This window comes from Sinohyriopsis cumingii, chromosome 1 (assembly GCF_028554795.1).
Source record: "Sinohyriopsis cumingii isolate HCF-2022 chromosome 1, ASM2855479v2, whole genome shotgun sequence".
NCBI lineage: Eukaryota > Metazoa > Mollusca > Bivalvia > Unionida > Unionidae > Sinohyriopsis > Sinohyriopsis cumingii.
The window spans coordinates 125,741,166-125,755,077 of NC_142961.1; positions in this window are offsets into that span (position 1 = coordinate 125,741,166).

Below are 13,912 nucleotides of genomic sequence, written 5' to 3' on the forward strand. Positions count from 1 at the left end.
ACGATATTAAACGAAAGACAAAATAAACAAATAAATAAATATGTACACCATATCAGATGCCAGTTCGTGCTCTTTCCTCTGAGACAGCTTCAGTTTAAGACCAACAAAGCTGTTCTGAATAGTGTATTTTTCATTTTTTTTTTTCATTCTAAAAATGGACCGCGTCGACAATTCCTACATACCATTATGCCTATATCGTCAAGTGGACTGAACCCTAGCTCTAGCCTGCTACTTGGCATGTCTGTCGGTACAGCATAATTATTGTAGCCAGAATAACGAAAGGAGACCAGTCACCCCACCCCACCCCCACGTAACTATTGTAACAAAATGTCAACGTGTCAGATCAAGTTAGTCAAATTGAAACACTTGGAGAAATGTATTTTCTTTTGAAACTATATAAATTATGTGTCTGAAAATCCTCTTATTTTGTGATTTAAATTTTAAATTACTGTTTACACCCCAAGCCGGGGACCTGGATGGTCTTAGTGGTCGAAAGCGCCCGCCTTTACAGATCACTGACATCTCATCTCTGTCCCCGTGGGCTCGAGTCTCGTCTCGGTCAACGCGAGTGAGAAAGCTTGCCAGTAGCTTTCTGTAGGTCGGTGGTTTTTCAAGTGCTCTTCCTCCACTAAATATATTGGCCGCCAAAAATAGTTTATTATGTGTTAATAAATGTCGTTAAAACCAAACCAGACCAAACACCACTACCTAATATACCAACTATGGTTTCCATAGGACAATTTCACAATCGATGACCAGTTCAGCCATTCAAAATAAATCATATTAATGGACTGTGACATATTATCGCCTGTACATCTTCAAGATGTAACTGAACTAAGACAGATTGGTTCCTGTACATCCTCAATATGTGACTGGACTGTAACAGATTAGCTGCTGTACATCCTCAAGACGTGACTGGACTGTAACAGATTAGCTGCTGTACAGATTCAAGATGCGACTGGACTGTAACAGATTAGCTGCTGTACAGCCTCAAGAAATGACCAGACAAAGGCAAAGAACAGGAATTTATTCCACTGATCAGCCGGCGTCATTCAGATCAAATGTATAGCAAAATATTATTCAATAATTCATTTTTACCCTTTACAATTCGAACATAAAACCAGTCAGCTGCATAATTAATAACTCCTTCATTACATAATTTCAAATCCTAATTCCATGCTAATACTACGTTGGTGTTCTAATAGCACAGATTATGCAAACATGTATATATGGTGAAATAGAGACGGCAAAGAACTTTCTTTCAGTCTGCTCTGATTATTCAGCTTCGAGAGATCATATCTTACACACACAACAACATGCTTTAACGATTTCAACTTTCTTATGTAGCAATCATGTTTACTGTACGGAAATATGCTTGTCAATTTAATTAGGATGTCTAACAGGTTTATGTAGTCCATATAAATCACTACCATTGTATCATATGTTCACCCCTCCACCACCTCGTAATAAACACTTTATCGACATTAACCTGCAAATATCTGTTCTTTTATATATTTGTATTGTTTGTACTTTTTTGTAACCAAATGTACCAGCATTCAGATTTATTCCAAAAAAATCTAAACTGTTGCGGGGACGTTGGTCCAACAAGGTCATGTTTTTACAGAATCTCCGAAAACCAATATTTGTACTTCCATTTGATAAAGTTTCTGGAATAAACATGGTTTACACCCACCTACGCCATTAAAAAGATCACTGAAGGAAAACAACCCACGTTATTATTTATAATATGGTGGAAGAAGAGAAATGGAAGTACACAGTAATGTGAGCACTTCGTTAAAATATGTGTAATGGTATTTTAGTGCACTGGTGAACATCAAGCATTACACATAAGAAGGCGCCGCATTACTGCCCCATTCATTCCGCAAACCCAGTACGGTGAGAAATCTGAAAGCAGGCAGTAACAGGTCACCATTTGCAAATGAAAATGAACAAACTGTACCCTTGATACGGGTTTGTTAAATCATGCAGGTGGCCATACTACAATCAGTTTATCAAGCGCCCCCATTATTGTCGGACATCTTTACCCCACCTGTGAGCCGTTAATCGGCGCCAGGCTAGTCTTTCTGGCGCCAGTAGTACTTAGCCATGTGAAATATACCCCTAATACGAAAGGTTTCAAAATCGCACAGGTGAAGACAAATCTGGGAAAAAATCCCTAAATCCCCGCACATTTTACATAGGCTGTCAAGTGGGCCGTAAAATAGTATGGTTTTGATGTAAGATTATAATTTTTCTGATTAAGTATATTTACTTTCCAGATTATTAGTATCTTCATGCGACAAATACCCATCAAAAGACCTCAATATAAATCCAAGGGGCTATATTATGAAATAATGATAGAAATTGACCCGGATGTTGGATTTTTAGACAAGTAAGTGCGGGAATTTTAAAGAGTCTCCGATTAAAAAGGTGTCATTGTCGTATTTAAATGGAAAATTTAAAATTCATCAAGGTACGTTCTGATTTACATAATAATTTCAAATTAAGAAACAGCTCTTTTTGAAGTGTTAAAAGGTATTATATGAAATTGATTAAAATGGAAATAATGGTTATTTACTATGCAATGTAATACAGACATTTGATCACTCGAAGTTTTAAACATTTAAGATCGAAAAATTAATCTTTCTGTGCCTGATAGTAATATAAATTTACATACATGCTTATTTTTAAATGACTATATCGTTATGCTTTAAGGGTGCAACCATGTATTCGAATTTAATTATATAATAAATCCGGCCCCCAATTACCTATTAAAATATTCCTTCTCTGAATTTTAGAAGGACCACCCCACCCCACCCCCGCCCGCCAATATATAAATTGCATTTGTTGAAAAGAAAGTTATCTTAAATGCAAAAGATAAACAAATATCCCGGTTTAAACAAAAATCACAGGCCCACACCCACCCCTTACATCCAGAAAATTGAATGGTCCTGCCTTGAGGCTGTGCACACAAATATGAGAGAAGTATATTTTGCCATCAAAAAAACATGTATGGTCTAAAATGGATCGAGTTAATAATCTTTTGCATGCTTCAAAAACAAATTCCCCATTTCAGTCCCCCATCTATATTACAAGAGCACATCAACCTCGCAAATATATTCCCTCTTCGTTTTCTTCTCGTATACCCAATCCTTCTTTCCACGGCAACCTCTACGTGCCACATTTGGAGCTTGATCGACAGATTTGTGACTCCAAACATCTCAGACAGCTGTCCACTACTAAAATATGATAATGTCCGAGTTACAGATCAAACTTACTATTTTTTATGAACACCTTACACCAATCAATACAATTTCAGATTGAGTGAATTTTTTTTAGCTGTCATTGTTTCAGTACTAATATGTCCATTCCAGATTTGGGAAAACTATGACAACTCTGAATTCTAATGCAGGCCTCATGCACTCTGTGTGTGTGTGTGTGTGTGTGTGTGTGTGTGTGTGTGTGCTTTAGGTTTTTAACGTAGCTTTAACAATTTTTTCAGTCATATACATGCGATGTCTGCAATGTGGCAGTTAGGCCGTATATAGCGATCAAGGGCCCTGGGATAAGAAATATCCGTGCCTCTCCTAGTTCTTGTTCAAACAAAAATTTTCTTATATAAAATTAAAAAGTGTTGTTCGGTGATACATTCCGGTTGCCCCCACCCTCTTTTCGGCCCTGGCGGCAGTTTATAGTGATGTCTATAATTGAGGTATCATGCCGCAGACATGTAGGATGATGTCCAACTCAGTCACATGATACTGACACCAGCCCGACCAGTCCTAACACTAAGTTCTTAATGCTGAGCGCCAAGCGATGTAGCTGCTAATACCATTTTCATAGGTGTTTGGTATTACTTCGCCGAGGTTCGAACCCGAGACCTCTCGCATTCGAGGCTGACGCTCTAACCACTTAGGCCATCGGAGTGATCGCCTCTTACCGATTACGCGAGATAAGGTCTTGACGATTCCGTAAACTAAGTGTTCATCCAAACGGACGTTTATGTTCAGGAATAGTTACCAATTACCTAAACCAAATAACCTTGTACCGAAATGACACAGAGACACGCGAGAGGTCCGGTTAAACGAGACTGTGTGATTTGGAAATAAGACTGTATTACTGGTAATAGTCTCGTTCAACAAGACTCTAGCATGATTCCAGAGATCTTCGCCGACCAAGAGTCTAGTCAAGGTCTGTACTATTTGTTATTACTGATAGGTGTCGCTCATTAATTTATCCTTTCTTTTTTCTTTTTCCAAGTCAACACAGTCTATGCCGTAAAGTTCGTCAACCATATTTATGCATAAGCAACTAATGTAAACATATTTTTTAATGTACCATTAAGGTTGTAAAGATCTTTGGTCGCGAGTCTGGCATGTTAACTACTGAGCTACCGTAAACAATCTCACAGAGCCACGTGAGAGGTCCGGTTAAACGAGATTGTGTTATTTGGATTTTTAAAGTAGCTTTAACAATTTTTCAGTCATATCGCTACGATGTCTGCAGTGTGGCAGTTTATAATGGTGTCTAGCTCTTGGGCGTCATGCCGCAGACATGTAGCATGATATTCCACCCAGTCACATTATCCTGACACTAGGCCGACCAGTCCTAACACTAACCTCTTAATACCGAGCGCCAAGCGAGGCAGCTGATATAACCATTTTTATAAGTCTTTGGTATGACTTAACCGGGGATTGAACCCACGACCTTCCGCATCCGAGGCGGACGCTCTACTAGGCCACCGGAGCGGTCGTTAATCGAGACTACCATTGGGGCATACTAGTAGCTTACTAACAAGGATGGGGCGGGGTGTGGTTGCCCCAGGCGCCAAAGGTTTTGGGGCTCCAAAACCCCTTTGGGCGTTCATCGTCTCCCCGGGTACCATTTACCCATGCACGCCATTGGCGACTAAACAATCGATACACCAAGGTGATGAATGAGTAACTCGTTTTAACTCTCCAGGATGAGAAGGTCACGGGATGTGACAGATACACAGCAGGGAATTGGGATTTTAAAAGGTAGAATGCCTTTTCTTATTTAAAATGCATACGGGATTTAAAAAATAAATATGATTTGCATGTTTATGGTGGTATACGTTTTTCACTGTGTCTGTCTTTGACGTTATATATATATATATATATATATATATATATATATATATATATATATATATATATATATATATATATATATATATATATATATTCATGCGTTGAAATAAATTAATGAAATATAACTTTTTTAATTTTCTAGAATTTTCGGAGAATGCAAAACTGTTTGTTTATTTTCCATAAATCATAAATGTTCGCTATATTCGAGGCATTACATGAACCAAGCTGTTTTACGACCTGAATCGGTAAAAAAAATCATGGATCCGCTTTTGCTGTGTTTTAATGTAACTAACTGAGGGAAAACCATACCAGAGACCGTTCTATAAATGTTAAAGTGATTTTTGTTACAAGTCACGTGCACTCTGGGATTTATTAATAACACATAATCATTAGTGCCTTATTTGACATGTAATATGAAACATTTTGTTATAGTTAACACATTAGATATTTCATAAATGTCAAGTACTAGAAATTAAGTACTTCGTTAATGTACAAGACGAGTAAAAACAGGTGCTTCTCTAGGTGAAGAGATGACGAAATGAAAGGCCACAGGTGTTAACATTGCGCTCTTTAGTCGTTTTAATGAACAAATATTGTTATAGATGGGAAAGCCAAATGTGGGCGGGATATCTTCAACAGACATTAGGAATGACAAGATGAAATCAGTATTTATTATAAGCTTGTATTGATACAACGAGACACTAACTCGTCATATGCGATATTCCCTAATGATTTTTTTTAAAAAGCCGTTGGAGAAAATAACGCAAGATGAAGTGACAGAGACTTTTGTGAATATTCTACACAAATGAGGTTCAAGAAATATTCATACGTGTTCGGAATTTATTATTCAATATTTAACAAAACCCCACCAGTTTCGAATGTCCTACCTTGAGTGAACTTGGGCGCTTTATTTAAGGGACTGACAAACAAGAAACACGAAATTCTTGCAAAATCATTGTGAGATTAATTAACGGGAGGAAGGGTGTGAATGAAGGAAGACATGGCAGTATTTAAATTTTGACACAATTTGTCGCATTAAGTATCTTAAGTTATAGAAACAGTTGCATTAATCGGATACAATGCCTAATTGATGCCCGCATAAATAAATTTTATTTTAAACATTAAAACAATGTAATCCCTGTTCTCCGAAAGACGAAGGAGCACGATTGTGATGCATTTGAGGTACTTTTTCGACCTACCATTTCCTTTTTAGAGGCTCTGAGGCTGGGCTCGGATTAAAAAAATGAAAACAACTTGCTCTCAAATAGATTTTACACTCCAGAGAAAATAATACGTTGAAGAAGAAAAAAAATAAAGGGAATGGGGTGCTATATACAACTGTTATATATGGCCTTCAAAACATTGAAGATGATGCAAGCATGGCGAAAGAAGTCTGGGAAAGTATATCCGAACCACCCTACATGGGCGTGTCTTTTAATCCTTGGCGATTTTAGTATCCATTATCATCTTGTGACGTAATTTCGGTTTCCATTGCATTCACTTCAGGCTACGTTTTCTGATCGTTTACTGCACAAATCTAGTAACAATGACAGGATTCTTTTAGTTAAGTGTGTGTGTGTGTGTGTGTGTGTGTGTGTGTGTGTGATTTTGATTTTAACGTAGCTTGAACAATATTTCAATCATCAGTGGCGTCGCTAGGGGGTGCGGGGGGTGCGGACAGCACCGGGTGACACCATCTCAGAGGGGTGACACCAAAATGACTGTCTATACAATTTTTGAATTTTTGTGCTGGAAGGAGGTCCATGGGGATGACACCACGAGTTACCGCACTGGGTGACACCATCCCTAATGACGCCACTGTCAATCATATTGCTACGATGTCTGCATTGTGGCAGTTTATAGTGATGCCTAGTACTGGGGCATCATGTCGCAGACATGTAGCAGGATGTCCCACCCAGTCACATTATCCGGACACCAGGCCGACCATTAACCTCTTAATGCTGAGCGCCAAGCGAGGCAGCTGTTAGAACCATTTTTGTAAGTCTTTGGTATGACTCGGCCGGGGATCGAACCTACGACCTCCCGCATCCGAGGCGGACGCTCTAACCACTAGGCCACCGGAGCGGTCCTTTTTAGTTAAGATATACTTGGCCAATTTGCAGCAAAGTATCGTATATTTCTTGCGTCTAACCCAACTGCAAACAACATACACCAAGATATGCCATCGCATAATCCGCCAGCAGATCTGGGTCTATGCAGATTTAGGAGTAGAGAGTAGAACAAACAACGCTGACAATGATCTGCCGGCGCGTTATGTGATGGTAGATTAGGATATATCTTGTTTAATGTTGGACTCCACTTATAAGCGAGTACAACATTATTCATATTGTATTTCTGTCTCGACCACGTTTTAATCGAGGTAAAACACCTTTGTCACAGCCTGAAGATTACATTTACATCGGTCTCTGTTATTTGTTCAAGCTCAATTTTGGAGGAAAATATATTGTGCATGGCATTTAAGATATATGGCCGCAGATTTAAAATGCACAGTCATATCCTGGCTTTTATAATCATATTTTTACTCTACAAGGAAATGTACATCAGACGTAAGGGACCGACAATTTAATTTCCCTGAAAGTGGGGGACTTAGATGTTTTCGAAACGAAATTTCCTCCTCTCAAACAGCTCTGATTTAAAGCACAAGAATAACCTCAACGTGTTCATTTCGTTACTTTGAAGATATTACGGTTGCATTCAGAGACAAAAACAATCCAAGAATGCGTCGCTACAGTGAACGTTAATTTCAGGCCCGACCCTAGGATGTGCGAGGCCCAAGACAGCATGCGGGGCCCCAAGGCACCAAGCGGTGAGCGGGACTCCAAGCAAAAACTTGCATTGCGGAGTTGATTTCTTGAAAGCCCGGGGTCCAAGGCGGTTGCCTCGTTCGCCTTGCCCTAGGGCCGGGCCTGGTTAATTTACTGCAGACAAGCAATGCATTTTGCCATTCAATTATGGTCACACTACCTGTTCACAAAATTCCATTTGCTTAATGTAGCAAGATATCACCCATGTCAAAGAATAGCTAGAACTAGTTGACATTCTTTAAAAGGACTTGCTTTGATTTCGGAGGTTGGGGAGGATGTATGTTGGTATATTAAACTGAAAAGAGGGAAGGAGTCTTTTTACGTACTGAGAGACAGTCAGATGCAGCTAAAATTTGAAACGTATACATCGTTTATGAGCAGTGAGAAGGACCGTCGATCGCCAGCTCAAGCAGATTGCGACTGACGTTTTGTTGTTCGCAGTAAACCGCCGAACGATGTATTATTACTGTTAAATTGTTTGTTTTTCCTTACATCATACCATTGTTTCATAAAATGTTAATTTGAAACCTACAGTGTATAAATGCATTAGACTGACAGACAGAAAACATATATATTTTTCATGATTGCAGTGGGAAACGAAAGTAAATTCGTGGAGTGTCATATAATTGACAACAATATATGTTTTGTACAGGTGTACTTGATAATTATTCAAAGCATTTGTAATATAAGGGTGTGGTCTCTGGTAGGATAAAATTAAATTAAACATAACATCACGGGCCACATCGAATAGTAGAATTTTTGTTTTCTTTACGTCATCACTTACTCGAAATTATGTATTTATTGCTATATCTGAACATGTACTTTGATGGGCGTGCCAAATTACTTTATTGTAAAACTTAAGCTTCCGTGATGTCACTTTTATGGGAGTCATACGAGATACTGTACAAATTCTTCACAAAAAGTTATAAAGTATTGGTTAACAAAACAAAAATCCCAAACATTCGCTGATTGTTTTAGAACAAACGCTGAGGAAAATTTAAAGACCAGTAACTTTTCTAAAATGCAGTTTTGAAAATATTCTTGCATAGTTATGGTGCGAAGCAAAAAGCAGTTCACTACGTTTGACAGATTTGCCTTAATTATACACTTATAAACTGATGTCTGGATTGGTTCATTTAGTAAATTTTAAATTAGATCCTGAGCAAACAGTAAGAATCCTTGCATAATACATGGATTTATTGAACTTAAAGAAAAACAAAACATACTGCATTTTTTTGGGTTTCAGGCAAACACGATAGAGCTGAGACACAAAACACAATAAAGAGGCATCACGCTACATAAACACATACTTAAAATATGAATACCACTACGTTTGGGCAGTATATCTCCAAGTAGTTGCCTTTTATATTAATCTCTCTCTCTCTCTCTCTCTCCTGGTTTTAGGTTTTAAGTCTCTTTTAATTTGACTATTTTCGTCATTCATGTTGAAGAATGGTCAACAGACAAAAGAATAATTAGGAAACTATTTTACATTTTAATTGGATTTATTCAAGACTCCAACTGTGAGGTTTGAATTTTATGCATATTTATCCAATCTTTAATCTATTTACGTATTTGTGCGATATTTAAGTCAAAATTTAAAACATCATTGGTCTAACTATATATTATATCGCTTTGGGTGTCAACACATCCCTCTTTAATAAATCTGACATCATACACTTTTGCATGATACAAGTTTCAATTAAAAATGACTGGTTTAGATTCAAATTTTTTAATTTCATTGCCTTAAATCGCTTCTACAGTTCCTCATCCGAATGATTAATTTCAACCCATAACAATGAATGTGTGTGTGTGGGTGTGGGTATGGGTGTATGTGTGGGTGTGTGTAATCTTCAAATATGTGTCTTGGGTTCCAAATCGAAAATGAATATTATTTGGGGTTTTTTAAAAACAATCCTCATTCATGAATGCTAAACGTTTATTTTTTTTACATGCCAACATCAGATGCTGTCATTAGGATACACTTCATACATTTTTCGTATTATATGGTAAAACTCGGACAGTGATAGTCCTTTACTAGGAATGTAATGTAAACATTGTTCAATACTTTTTTCTGTGTTCTAAAGCGTTTCCCTTTCCACTTCATCATTTCTTAAATTGTAAGTATAAATATATGTTCATAAACAAATTAAATTATGAAAACTTCTGAAAAAAATTTTCATTTACGCGTTTTTCTGGTATTTTTCAGAGCAAGTATTTTTACATACGGGACGGATCGTTCAAAGTTTTATTAGGAGGGTAGGGAAAATGTGGGAAAGTTGTGTGTGGGAGGGAGGTCTATCGGGCCTGGTTATTTTTTTTATTGAATTCACCTTATGATATCATTTACTTTTTTTAAACTAATATTTTATAATGAGCGAGAATATTTTTCAACAAAAATGAAAGCCGGACGTTTTTTTTTCTCTCCACAAACCTCAGCTGCCTCCATTAAATTGTTGTTGTTGTTGTTGTAGGGTTTAATGGCATTTTTCAGCACACGATAGGCTATACATGGTGGCCAGTATTGAATTATCGATCTCTAATACGCATTCGTTCTTTAAAATCCACGACCAATCTGATCTGTATAACTTGAATTCCTCCTTTTCTTACGGCATTGTTAATTGATAAATTATACCATTCCAACAGGCCCAAGTACTGTAGTTTATTTCAGTCAATCAATCTTCGTAATCAATGGTGCCTTAATTACGAAGCACTATTCGCGACTGTGCATGTTAAGCTATCTCACCCTCCAGCAATTTGAGTGAAGGAATGCATATCGTTCCGACTTGAAGATAACACGTGAGACGTGTTAGTTGAGCACAGGTGGGCTCTAGACACTCTGGCGTCGCGGATTTACAGTTCGCACTGAATGTAAACAGAGCAGATTTGCTGCCCGGCTTACGGCTCTGTTTTTCTGTGGTGTTTTTGCTCTATGTAACAATGCCTTATCAATCAAGACAGGTTCAGTTTTATTACTTGAAGACTTTGACCCGAAGTGGGGCAACTTCCATTGGATTTAATTACACACACCTGTCTGGTAAAGTCGCTATAGTGTTTTAAGAAGTGGATTTTTAAGGTTTTAGTGAAGTTTACGCATTAAAGTTTAGCACATACACTATAAGTAAGTTATTATATCATGCTCGTTCTTCTGTTTAGCAGTTTATATACATATGTTTAAAAAAAAAGAAAGAAAAAAAGAACATGCGTTAAAACTTAGAAAGTCTCTTGTTTATTTATGTTGTAAAGATTAATAAAAATAAACGTCGTTAACGATTCTATTTTTGTTTTTACACAGAACAGAAAAAGTCTTTTGGGGTAGATTGGTTTATAATGTTTAAAATATCAATCCACGCCGTTATATGCAATTCTGTCTTATTGGGCTGTTTTTTTGTTTTTTGATGATAATGATGATAATAATGATGATGATTATGATTATGATTATTATCTGTCTTTTTTAATAAAACCAACAAAATATTTACATGAAGTTTTCGATAAATATTCCATACGTGACATGCCATGCTGGGACAAGTACTACAATATATACACATACGTACAGACATAAAATACCAAACGAACAGAGACATACGTATGCACATGCCGGAACAAATTTACCATTTGCTTCCCTCCACAAACAGGTCACGTAAACAGGTGCGGTTTGATTAGAGTCCATGCCCGTCAGTCTGCCATTAAGAACATACCATTGCAAATGTAAATAGACAATCGAAGGTGAAAAACAATCTCCTTTATCTCTTCTCAGTATCTTCCTAATTTATGAGCAGTTTATCGTCAACAGGTGTTTCATGGCCGAAAAATAACCGGGTAGTGCCCGTCATAAATTGCATAGTACGAACGTTTTCACGTGAATTTCATATTTTAGCTGTAGAGACCGCCTTAATGTTAAAAGTGAACCTGATATTGTTGTATAGAATCGAAATTTGAGAAATTCGTGTTCTTTGTCATGTAATCTTTGTAATGATTTTGTTATTAACATACACCTGAATTGCAGGTACATGTTGTTTATGCATAATACGTATGCGATATGATTTATTCTATATGTTCCCTCCCCCCGCGCTGTTCATCTGTATATGCCCGGGGCCCTGGGTGGCCCAATGGTTTAAGGCACTCATCTTTATAGATCACTCTTACATTTCTCCTCTGTCCGTGTGAGTTCGAATTTGGCTCCACTAACGTAATAGGTGAGAAAGCCTGCCATAACTTCCCGTGGGAAGGTGGTTCTGCATGTCGTCTTCCAGGGTTCTTCCTCCTGGTATATACTGACAGCCATGTATAGCATATCATGTGCTGAAAAATTGTACTAAAGCCAACAACAACAACGTATTTGCCCTTACCTGACATTTCATACTCAGTTTTATCAACCTGACAATTAGTTTCCTTTCACTTTTCTTCATTTCATCGAAAAGAACTCTTTCAGTTTGATTTTTCAACAGTTTTAATTTTTGATTATTGTGTTATACAAGAAACATGTACTTCTTTCAACATTGTTTTATAAATTTCCTTTATTTAGTCAAATTTCATCGGAAATATAGACCAAGGAGTATAAAAACCATAAAGACGTGCATCATCGAGACGGGGTTGTGGTGGGGACAGAGCGACAACTGAAATTCTCTTTCCTACCTGTATTCTTGTTTACCTTTGATCACATGATAATATTTCTCAAATGACGAATAAATTAAGATCTCTTTCCTACAAAATCAAAGTACATTTTGTTTTCAATCAATGTTATGTATGGCGGGGTTGGGTTGGGGTTGGCAAAACTATTTGTATTACAAAATAATTAAATTTAATGGTAAAATAGATGACATATCTACTTAGGGGTCGACCTGGGGCTGAGATTCTATTTATGACGAGGACATTGTTTTTTGTTTGTTTTGTTTGGGGTTTTTTTTATAATTATTCTTTGATCACAATTTTTTTTTGTTTGTTTTATTTTGTTTTTGTTTTAAGTGACCTTTTTATGGAAAATCCGTAGGATCCTCTTCCTCATTAAAAATCTGATTTAGTGTTCAGCACTAAAATGTACAAAATGAACACTTTTGAGAAGGTAAAAACAACAGTGAAAGCAATTTCTTTAAATAGGCGACTCGAAGGTTTGAGTGGCGCCCTTACTTTGCTAAAGAGAACAGTTGTTATGTCAGTTACCACTCATAAATATAGGTTTTGTGAGGAATTGCATTCCTTACATTAAGGTGAAGTTGAATACGATGAAAAAGTCAGGTGCAAAAGCAAAACACATAATAAGCTTCAGCCTGTGCCCCCCCCCCCCCTTTGACCTCCCCCAACCCCCTCGCGCCGCCACTGACACTCATACATATATAATATTATTGTACGACAGAAATGTGCTGACTGAATAAGAAAAACAACAAACAAATCTCATATAGAATATAAACGTATTTTTGATTCAAGTCAGTCGTAAATAAAAAAGTTTAAGAGACTTTTGCTTCACACAACTAGAAATACTGATTTTGTACGAGCAAAATAGTGGACTATTTAAGCTAATATGTATCTGTATAATCTAGCCTTTTATGTATTACATTTTTATATTTTTCGGCCACTTAAAATTGTAAAAGTTTGCGAAATATTTTTAGCACTTTTCGCACGAAATCAATTTATCTCCAGACTCGTGATTACAAAGGCGAAATATACGCCGTTGTATGAAGTGATTGAAGTCATTAAGGAAATCCCACGGATATAAATACCTACGATTCGCACCATGTGTAGATATTAAGTATGTATATTTTTGAAGTGCAATTCAACTCGTAACGACACTGTCGCCAGTCTGTCGGGAGAACACCTGAGGCCTGCAAAAAGCAAGCACAGCTGTGGCGAGCGGTTTATCAATTATACTGCCGATAGAAAATAAAGGCTCATGGAGCTTTTCCCATGCAAACTTTGCCTTCTCAGATTCTTAAGTGCATGAAAATAAAATATATTTGTCTTATCTGTGTCTGTTCGGTA